This window comes from Nilaparvata lugens, chromosome 4 (assembly GCF_014356525.2).
Source record: "Nilaparvata lugens isolate BPH chromosome 4, ASM1435652v1, whole genome shotgun sequence".
Taxonomy (NCBI): domain Eukaryota; kingdom Metazoa; phylum Arthropoda; class Insecta; order Hemiptera; family Delphacidae; genus Nilaparvata; species Nilaparvata lugens.
The window spans coordinates 23,036,338-23,047,455 of record NC_052507.1 but is presented as its reverse complement, the minus strand read 5'-3'; the positions used below and the strand labels follow the sequence as shown (position 1 = coordinate 23,047,455).

General features: G+C 31.6%; 1 long non-coding RNA gene across 1 annotated transcript; it reads right to left on the bottom strand.

Moving 5' to 3' along the window:
- Positions 1–3,353: 3,353 nt before the first annotated feature.
- Positions 3,354–9,455, bottom strand: LOC111047291. The gene is made up of 4 exons (XR_005571177.1): positions 9,300–9,455; positions 7,866–7,992; positions 6,820–6,939; positions 3,354–3,436 (listed from the first exon to the last, which is right to left on the bottom strand). It is a non-coding gene; the product is annotated as an uncharacterized LOC111047291 (long non-coding RNA).
- Positions 9,456–11,118: the final 1,663 nt, after the last annotated feature.

Sequence of the window (11,118 nt, the reverse complement as noted above, 5' to 3'; positions counted from 1 at the left end):
TCAGCAGCTCATAGAAAATCCAGCACGTGAGTGAATAATATTTGAAATAGTGATAGGGCGCCCTCAGTGCTTCGAAATGAAATAAGAAATCAAAGCTAGCTCGTCGAAAGGGTTTTAAAAATTAAGAAATTGGTAAAAATACTTGCGCAAGTTTAAAAATGGTATAAGAGATATTTTATTGAATAGTAACGAGTCAATTCATATATCAAAAGATACACCAATCAAAAGAATACTAAGTTCTAAGCTGATAATACAAATGTTCATATGATCATTAATTTTTATAATATAATTTGCGATAATATAATGTAGCTCTGATTCATTAGATAAATTGATCTATCTATTTCCGTCAGGTGCCGAATCTTACACCCTGAGATATATTATATATTTATTAGAAACCGTAGAAATTAATATATATTTTGATTATTGATTTGTCAATTTATCATGCTCTGATTTGAGAAGTTTATATATGAAATAGAATTATCCAAATCGACAAGCATCAGCAAGTTGATGTCAAAGCTACATGCAGACAAATGCATATGATCAAGAAGTGAAAGCACATGGTAGAGTTTCGTGCTATAGAACTCAAAAAATAGTATTAATCTGTGATATTTTATTGATTTCGTTTCTTGTTTTATTATATATTTTTTGTCGCTCTATATATTTTTGCTTTGATGGTGTACTATTCATTTATTCCTCAATACTATAGGATATAAGTTTTATATATATATATATAATATATATATATATATATATATATATATATATATATATATATTTATGAATTATCAGTATTATATTATTGTGAAAGCTCATGTCTGAGCCTATGAAGATTTTAGTGAGATTATATCCTAGTAAAACCACGACCAGATTTTATAATTATTAAAATAACTCTCATGCTCTACCGATTGACGCCAAGCAAGAGGCTAAGCGTACTCCACCAAAAGTAACGTGACAATGCATTTTCCACAATACACTTGGATAATACAGTCTATAATCTCTGAACTCAATCACGAACCAAAAACGTTTAATAAAGCCTAGTCTTACATCTTCTACAAATGTTTACATGATCATGCAGATGATCATCATTCATTAGAGTCCTCGTGAATTGTTGCGATCCTTGGCCTCTCAAACGCTGTAAAAGATAAGGTAGAAGTGGAACGTCTCTCTCACTCGCACATGTAATTCCTTTCCACCGATCGTGGAAACTGTCTAGAAATAAACATTGAATAGAACCAAAACATTTGCCTTTGAGACAAGAAGTGAACTGCCCAGACCTCTACACCCAATCAATTTATTGATTTATTTATTGAAGATCACCATTAAAATTTCGACAAAAAACTAGTTTCAATGCCTGAAATACGTTTCAACTAATGTTATTACATGCATATTTTGCTCGTTAAAAAATTCAATTGTTGATTAGAGTGGGCTTAAACCATTAATTGGACAGTTCCTATATCACATAATATATTTATGCTTCAGACATCAAACTTCAGAAGCTTGATGTATCATATATCAAACTTTAATTCGAGATTTGAGAGAATACGATACTTAACTTTGAAAACCACCAGCCCAGCTATTCCTTGGAAATGATGTCTAGGGGAATATGAAGATCTTATTCGATATTGTTATCTTGATTGGTGCATGATGTATTTACTCTGTTTCTTGCCTGTTGAAGATTGCAATAAGAGATTCTGTGGATTCCACGATTTCCTTTTATTGAGGGAACGTAAGGGTATATCACGTAGCGAGGATGAAATAGATGGCATGGCACTATTGAAGGTCAGTGTAACAGGAAGTGAGGTATGTGGGTGTGGGCGTGCACGCGTTTTAGTGGTGTGGGGGTGTTAATGAAGCACTAAACCACACAGTAGTTGTTGGTGGTGACCTGTTATCTGATGGCCACATCCAGCGATGCCATCATCATATCTCTCACTAAATTATTGCTGGCCTCGAGGAAGGAGAGAGTCACTGTGTATTGGTAGAATCGCGCCTGTTGTATAGGACAACGGTGAAATTATAAGGACGGGCTTCGTGGAGAGTTAGGTGAGAAAGGGTGAGATGAGAGAAAGGAATGAAGTAAAATGTGAAAAGGAGGGTGAGGAGGAGAAAGGAAGATGGAAATGGAAGAGGAAGAGGAATATGAAAAGAAGGGGTGGGAAAAGAAGGTAAGAGGAGCGATGAAAGGGAGGAGAAGGGGATGTAATAGCATGTAATAGCAAGGCTATATCAAGGAAGGGAACAGAAATGATCAGAGTCGGAATGGAGGAACAGTAGAAAGAACAAAAAGCATTAACAATATTATTGGACGTGATGACAATAATTCCGATTCTTTATTATTCATGAAATGTGTGATCAGATTCATGAAATGTGTGATTCTAGATCAATTAGAGTCGGATTCAAGCTGGATGTTTAGAGTGAATCAATCCTGATTTAAGGTCAGTGCAATCCAATATCAATGCTTAATCATAATTCAAATTTCATCCAGAATTTGAAATAAATCTGTAACTCTTATTATTCATGATTCAATTATTCTTCCAAACTAATGCTCCAATCTTACTATTGCCGTAATACTCTATTTCAATACTCAGTGGACATCTATACATTCTATATAATTATAGATTATATAATATATATATATATATATAGACTATATATATTATATAGATTTCATCTATATATAGAATGTATGGATGTCCACTGAGTATAGAATAGAGTATTAAGGCAATAGTAAGATTTGAGCATTAGTTTGGAAGAATAATTGAATCATGAATAATAAGAATTACAGATTTATTTCAAATTCTGGATGAAATTTGAATTATGATTAAGCATTTATATTGGATTGCAGTGAATCAGATTATTAATATATATTTTATATTTTTAATATTATTCAAATTGAAATATTCTTTAAAATTCTCCTGTGAATGGCAAATTACTTATTCATTCTCTCCTGTCAGGGCAGTCTATAAACTGTCTCTGTAGCTGTATTGATTGAGTCGAGATCGACCTCTGCTAACCAATAACAGCTTGCAGACTGTCCTGAGAGGGAGCAGTGCATGAGTCACTCGCCATTCGATGAATTAATTAAATCAAATCTGCTCTAGTTCAACAGCCCTCTATGCTTGCAACACCTCAAATGGAATACAGTTCATATACATCTGAGTAACACATCAATTATTACTTTGAATATCTATTAAAATATTAAATATTATATATTAATATCTATATTAGTTTATTCTCTTTAAAGCTTAACTTCAGAGTATATCTATATGAGCGAAAAATGTAAATAAGAAAGCATTATTTTCAATAAAATGCAATGATTTTTATTAAATATTACAAAAATTGAACTTTAAATTTATAACTGATTATATATTTTTACTTTGAACTGCTATCGTCCTCGATTTGAGCTTCATGAGGCGTAGTCTCTCTGCTCTTGGTCCTGTAAAATATGAAATGTACAGTTTAGTGGGATAACTTAATAGGTTATTATGAGTAAAATATAAAATTTCTCGGTAATCAATTCTCAGAATGCTGATTATGTAGCTTAAAAACTTTTATAAGTTGGAGACTGATATACATACTGTAACTTTCAGGATAAGTTATTGGTCAAATACTCTACCTTTTGACATACATAAATGAATTTTAACCCCTCATAAGTGGTTGATTTAGACCTTCATAAGGACATCTCATTTACATTTATGACAGTTTTGCACACTGTCAAACGAGAGAATAAAGGGGAGCATTTCGGGAGCATCTTTTGAAATGAAATGTAAAAATCTGGTGTGGCGCACTCACACAACTTTCCTTGCCATTATGAAAATTGATCACCTGACGCTATTGTTCCCGCGCATCTCAAGTCTACTATTCAGTGATTTGAGCCAGCTGGTGACAGGGTAATAACGCTGGAGACACACATGAGGTCTGCTATCTCTTCATAGTGAATGATTTAATAGAATCAACAATAATTTGCAATTGAATAATCACATTTTCTCGAATTTAAAGCTTATTTTCAATTTTAGTTGAAAATGTTACTGAACATTAATTGTAGAGATTTTCATGCTCAATCTACTCCACTTGATTTTTTTTGTTTCAATTGTATCTGAAGCCTGATAATTGGGATTCTATCTGCATTGATGGGGCGGAGCTCCTGAAATTTTTACAGATATGGGACTTGTGACAGTTGATAGAGCTTATCAATGACTATTTTAGGTATGAATTTGATCAAAATTGTTGGAGCGGTTTCAGAGAAAATCACGAAAAACCTTGTTTTTGACAACATTTTCGCCATTTTAGCCGCCATCTTGAATTGCATTTGATCGAAATTCTTCGTGTCGGATCCTTATAGTGAAAGGACCTTAAGTTCCAAATGCCAAGTCATTCCGTTAATTGGGAGATGAGATATCGTGTACACAGACGCACATACACTCATACACACACACACACACACACAGACCAATACCCAAAAACCAGTTTTTTGGACTCAGGGGACCTTCAAACGTATAGAAATTTAGAAATTGGGGTACCTTAAGCAATACTTTCCTTACCTATGGTAATAGGGCAAGGAAAGTAAAAAGTAGGTACCAAACAGATTACTAAATAAATAATCAGTTTTTCAATGTGTTTCGTTATTCATCAAAAAAAGTGTTGTTTTAAGTTTTATTACTTTTATCAATCATTTCTATAAAAACTAAAACTTCAATCAGCCACCATTTTTTATAAAAGTATCATAGAACATTTTTATTGATGTCGTCATTCTTGATTTAAAAAGGCCTTTAAAATTATGTACCACACAATGGGTGTTTACATTTTAAATATTTGAGTTACAAACCCTCATTTCTTCAAAAACTAAAACTTCAATCAGCCGCCATTTTGGATACAATTATCATAGAACATTATTATTGATGTCATCTTTCTTGTTTTAAAAATACCTTTAAAATGATTAACCACACAATGGGTGTTTACATTTTAAATATCCCAGTTACAACTCCCAAGTAAACCCGTTATGTGGGGTTGGAACTCGTTTGTACATTAAAAGGTAGAGTATTCTATCAATAACTTATCCTGAAAGTTACAGAATTATATCTACAACAGTCTCCAAATTATTGAAGGGTTCCCATACATATGACTCACTCTGTATATGTGCATATGTATTGTTGAATTTCAAAGGTTTTTGAAAAACTGTGTTTGAAGGAGGTTCCGTCTTTGGGTAGCAGTGATTGGACATTGGTTGCAAAAAGGCAAACATGTAGAAGAAATTTGAAAAGAGTATTGGGAGCAAGCGGTGAAGTGTACGAAACGATGAGTTCTTCTTTGATTCAAGTAACTGATTTGCAATTTCTCCACATGTATTGGGACTACTAATTTATGATCATTCCATACTTTCATAAAAGAAAGCCTTTTTGACATGATTGTTTTATTCACAAATAAGTTTATTGAATGAACTATTTTCATTTCACAACATATTGGACAATTCAATTTTCTATCTGTAAGTCAAATATTTTCTTGGATTTTTATTTTTATACTTTGAAAACATGATCAATAATAATAATTTACTAATGATGAATTTTGTGTACGTATATGTATGTCATTGGCCTTTGATGATACTGCTATTTCCTTATAATTGAAAAAAAAAATGGGTTGGTTCAGGTGGTTTACACTCAAGAATAGTATAATAGTAGGTTGCCTTGATCACATAAGACGCGTGGAGAACGCAGCCTGCTATGGTGTGACGTCATGCTGCGACCTCTCGCCCTGGCTTAACATGCATTCAAATGTAAAAATGCCAACTTTGAGCCCTCATAGCAAATCAACCATCAACTTTACATAGAAGTGATTGACATCAAAATGTTCAGCATTTTATCCCCTTTGAAACAATATCAAACTAATTTTCAGTAAAAATCCTATAAATGTTACCGGCGAGTCTAAAACAAATCGTTTGAACACACAATTTGATTTGATAATACCATTTCAAATACGATTTTGTACTTTCTATTAGTTTTTTCTGCATCGTTTTAGTTGTTTCTCTTAGACAGATTCTATTCTCATTTAGAAATTTTATCCTTATGAAGTCTGTGGAAAGAACTAACAGCTTCTTTAGGAATTTCAGGATATTAACGTTATTTTATCAACTCCTGAAACATAGCAATGCGAACCCATCAACGGTTGCCTAGCTTTATCACAAAAATAAACAGTCTAGATAAGCCCTAAGAATATATTAACATCATTTAAACATTATAAAGATTTTTATTTATCCCAATTATGATAAAAAAATAGGTAATCATGACTTTTAATGACTTTAATGCTGTTATTTTATCAAAAAATAAAGCGCATTACACTACTGTACTGTAAAGTAGTTAAATAATTTCATGAATAATTAATGTTATATTATTTGAAGTTATAATTTGTTGAACTATTTAAATTATAATTAAGATCTATTCTTGCTTTACACAAGTGTTTTTTGCCTTCATAAGTATCCCATGGACACATTGAAATAAAAAATATCATACTACCGTGAATAATATATGGTATTCCCTTTGTAAATTTGTGTCCCATGAAAATAATCAATAAAATATACTAATAATCGTCAATAATAATAATAATAATACTGCACTGAGCAGAAACAAAAACACAATACAAGAGCAACGTGTTGGCACTACGCTTTCCAGTAGACAACTGAAATAATTATTAGTAACCAGACAGTTCAACGTTCTAAAAATAACTTGTAACCATGGTGAACAGTTCCATGATTTCGCTAAATTGGTTCTAGGTATATGTCAATTAATAAAGTCTTATATTATTAGGAAATAGTATAGTGCAACTTACTGAAAATGGTTTCCATCAGATGTAGAAAGGAGTTTTAAATCTAAAACTGTAGTTGGCAGCATATTCGTCTGTCATGGTGGATTTTGGTATATGCGTCTGCACTTCTATTCCCACCTTTGCCTGAAATCAAATGATACATTAAATGTATGAAAGCGATTTTCTAATTGAAAGGAATTTTATAAGTGATAGTAAATAAACCAATACAAGAGAGTTTTCAAGGACCTTACATAGTACTGAACTAATTATCAAATTGTAGCCTATCAATGAGAATGATTGCTTCTATTAACAATTTATTTAAAGTATTTCTCAAGGGGGTTATTTTATACTGGTCATATTGGAATAAATATGGTTTAATCTAATCAAAATATTAGAAAAAAATTTAGTTCATGTCCCTAACAAAAATGTAACTATAGTCCCTAATAAATATAACTAATAATTAGTAGGTAGGCCTATTATGATGTTATGAATAGTTCTATTATTGTAACATTTTACAATAGCTTCTTTTATATCATAACCATCCATGATATTGAATCAATCTATTATAATATTACTGAATCATATTATCACTAGCTTAAAATGTATTGAATCATGAAATTAAAACCACTAACTTAATAGATTTTTTACAAGTTTGAAGTTAACCAACAATGGTAACAGTTTAATCAACTGTTAGACCCGGTTGCACAAAAGCCGGTTAAATTTTAACCGTGATTAACTTCACGAGAACCAATCAGAGAATGCGTTTTTGATAAAACGGCTTCTCTGATTGGCTCTCGCGGAATTAATCACGGTTAAAATTTAACCGGCTTTTGTGCAACCGGGCCTTAGTGTTTGAAAATGATAAACATTCAACTTATACACACTAAAAATTGCAATTACTGTTATATTAGGGTTATTAATAGGGTTTGACATAAAATCTTAAAACTGCTCCAGTAATTCTTGAATATAGGCTATTGTAGGTAGCCTAAGTTTGTTTGTTAAGGTTACAAGTAAGTTTGTTTATGTATGTTGAAAAATTTGATTATTGAAGGAGGTAGAGTGCAACTTACTGAAAATGGCTTTCATCAAATGTAGAGAGGAGAAGAACTTTTTTCAAATCTAATCCTTGGCATCATATTCATCTGTCATGGTGGATTTTAGTATAATATGTATCTGCAGTTCTATTCCCACCTTTGTCTGAAATCAAATGGAACATGTATGAAAGCAATTATCTAATTGAAAGAAATTTTGGCTAAAGTGCACGTCCAGTGCCAACATACCTGTCATCAAATTTTTGGTTGGGATCGATTTAGTATGATATTTTGAGCACAAAATCAAAAAATTAAACGGCGGTCACTATTGTTTTCAAAATAAACTAAGTTCAAAGTAGCATAACTTTACATGCATTCAACCTATGCTATAAGTAGCAACCATAAGTAGCTAAGGTTAGGAAAAGCTTTAGGTTAATAAAGCTTAGGTTAGGAAAAGCTTTGGGTTAGGAAAACTCAGATTAGGAATATCATAATTTGATGATTTCAATAATCAAAATGGCTGCTACTCATAGGTTAAATGCATGTAAAATTGTGCTACTTTGAACTTAGTTTATTTCAAAAACAATAGTGACCGCCGTTTAATTTTTGTGATTTTGTGCTCAAAATAGCATACTTAATAATCAATCCCAACCAAAAATTTGATGACAGGTATGTTGGCACTGGACGTGCATTTACACCGAAATTTTGAAGTAATAATTTAGTATGGTTTTAATAAATTGATAGTATTAAAACAGTAAACCAATACAAGGGAGTATTTAAGGACCTTACATAGTACTGAACTAATTATTAAATTGTAGCCTATCAATAAGAATGATTGCTGCTATTTACAGTTTATTTAGAGTATTTCTCAAGAGGTTGATTTGATAGGCTACTAGTCATATTGAAATAATGTTTTATCTAATCAAAATACTGTATTCAAAAAGTTAATTAGGTCAAATGTAACCATAGTCACTAATATGCCTATAAATAACTAATATTATTAGTGGGTAGGCCTATTCTCTTATTAGCTTTATTATTGTAACATTTTACAATAGCTTCTTATATCTTAAACATTCATAATAATTAAATCAATCTATTATGATATTACTGAATCATATAATCACTAGTTTAAAAATTATTAACTAAATCATAAAATCGAAACCACACTTGATAGTTGTTTTACAAGTTTAAGGTACCAACAATGTTAACAGTTGGTTAAATCAACTGTTTAGGTTTAAAAATGGAAAAAATTAACTTATACACACTAAAAATTGCAATTAATGTTGTATCAGGGTTCTTAATAGGGCCTAACATAATAATTATTTACCATAGTGCTTTTTAAAACAACATGTGCTTTACAAATTTGTCTGGGGAACGCTTTGCCATCACTAGGCTAAACAGTTTTGTTTAGTAGGTAACTTCATGCTATTAAATTTATCAATAAATATCCTAGACATAAATGAATGATCTTACCTTAATTTAAGACCTTCAGCAATCAAAAATCATCATCAACTTGATGACGCGATAAAATAAAGGATAAACAAACAACAAACCAATACTGCAATACTTCACCTTCAACTACTGAAAACTGAAGAAGACAGGACGAGGACATCTTTAATGGCTGTCGCTCAAGCACAGTAGTGCACAAGCACGAATCACCCCGGGAGTTTCAAAGTTATTGATATAGACAATCTTTATTGTTAACATTAAAACAGTCCATATTTCTGGGATGGATTAATGATTTCTTTATGGGGACATTTGTGCTTCCACTGAAATAATGTTGGAATCAATAAAATAGTACCTAGTTTATTATTATTTGAATTTGAAACTTGAAAATTATTTCATAGGCTTGGTGTGTGACATGATTTTCAGCACAAACTGGAATCTAATTTGAAAAAATGATATAACTTTCTCAATTTTGGATGGAAACATTTGAAATTCTAGGACAATGTTTATAACATGAACAGAATCGTTAATTATTTTTTTCAAAATTTTCCATCATCAATTACCAATTATTTAAAATTTTAAACGTTAGTAGCCCGTCAACGGCCCGTCTGACGGGATTTTTGCATTGAGAAGAAGTGCTGGAAATCTACTTCTGTAGCCGAATGAGTGATAAAAGACTGCTTTTTTGAACATTTTTGGGAAACTTAGAAATCGATCAAATTTTTTCCAAGTCCCTATTTGGATTAAAATTAGTGCAAAAGGTCTATTATATCATCAACAGTACGTTGTAGACAATTTTCGCAAGAGACAAAAAGTGTTTGAAATTCAATTCTGCATCCGAACTATTGATTAGAAATACAATTTTTCGACTTTTTTGGGAAACTTGAACATCTGGCAAATTTATTAAGTCCCTCTGGATTTAGCGCAAAAGGTCAATTATATCGTTAACAATGCATTTTAGACGATTTTCGCAGAAGACAAAAAGTATTTGAATTGCAATTCTGCACCTGAATTGATTAACAAAAAGCTTAAAATGAGACTTTTTGGAAAACTCAAAAAAATTTCAGTCTTAATTTGTGTAAAACATTTTCTTTATCTCGATAACGGTGAGTTGGAGACGATTTTTGAAGAAGATAGAAAGGGATTGGAATTCAATTCCACTTAGGAATATTGGTCAGAAAGCCTAAATTGAGACATTTTTAGGGATTAAGATACGCAGGTGAGGGGGGAGGAGACACCTTCTGAAAAAAATGTTTGATTTTCACTTATAACATTTTCACTTAGTGTGTTGACTGGGTAGGTACTGTAGAAATTCCATACTGTACCAACCTTTCTAACGTTTATTTTAGTAAACATTTCTAAGTTTATCAAACGTTGTTTTCATAACGTTTATCAGCAATATACATTCTAGACGTTTATTAAACGTTTATAGAGTAAACGTTCATTTTAGTAAAATTCCCTAACGTTTATTGAACGTTGTTTTCATAACGTTTATCGGATTTATACATTTTAAACATTTATTAATTTATTAAACGTTTTTTAAACTTTTTGTGCTGTGTGGGATGAACACTACAGGTTGATCTCTTCTCCCCTGTATTAGAGGAGATTTTGGAAGTGACAATGAGAAATAGACAATGTAAAGAAGACAATGTAAAATAGGCTACTCGAGGATTGTTCGACACTCACAATAGAAACAAAATTCAAGGAATGCGTAGCAAGCTATATTCAAGATCGATTCAAATCGGCTTTAACCAATACCTACTATTACTTCAGGCCCCACAACTGATCTCTAACAAACTATGACGTCATCACATGTAGATCATCGATGATCTACTGGCGGTAAGCA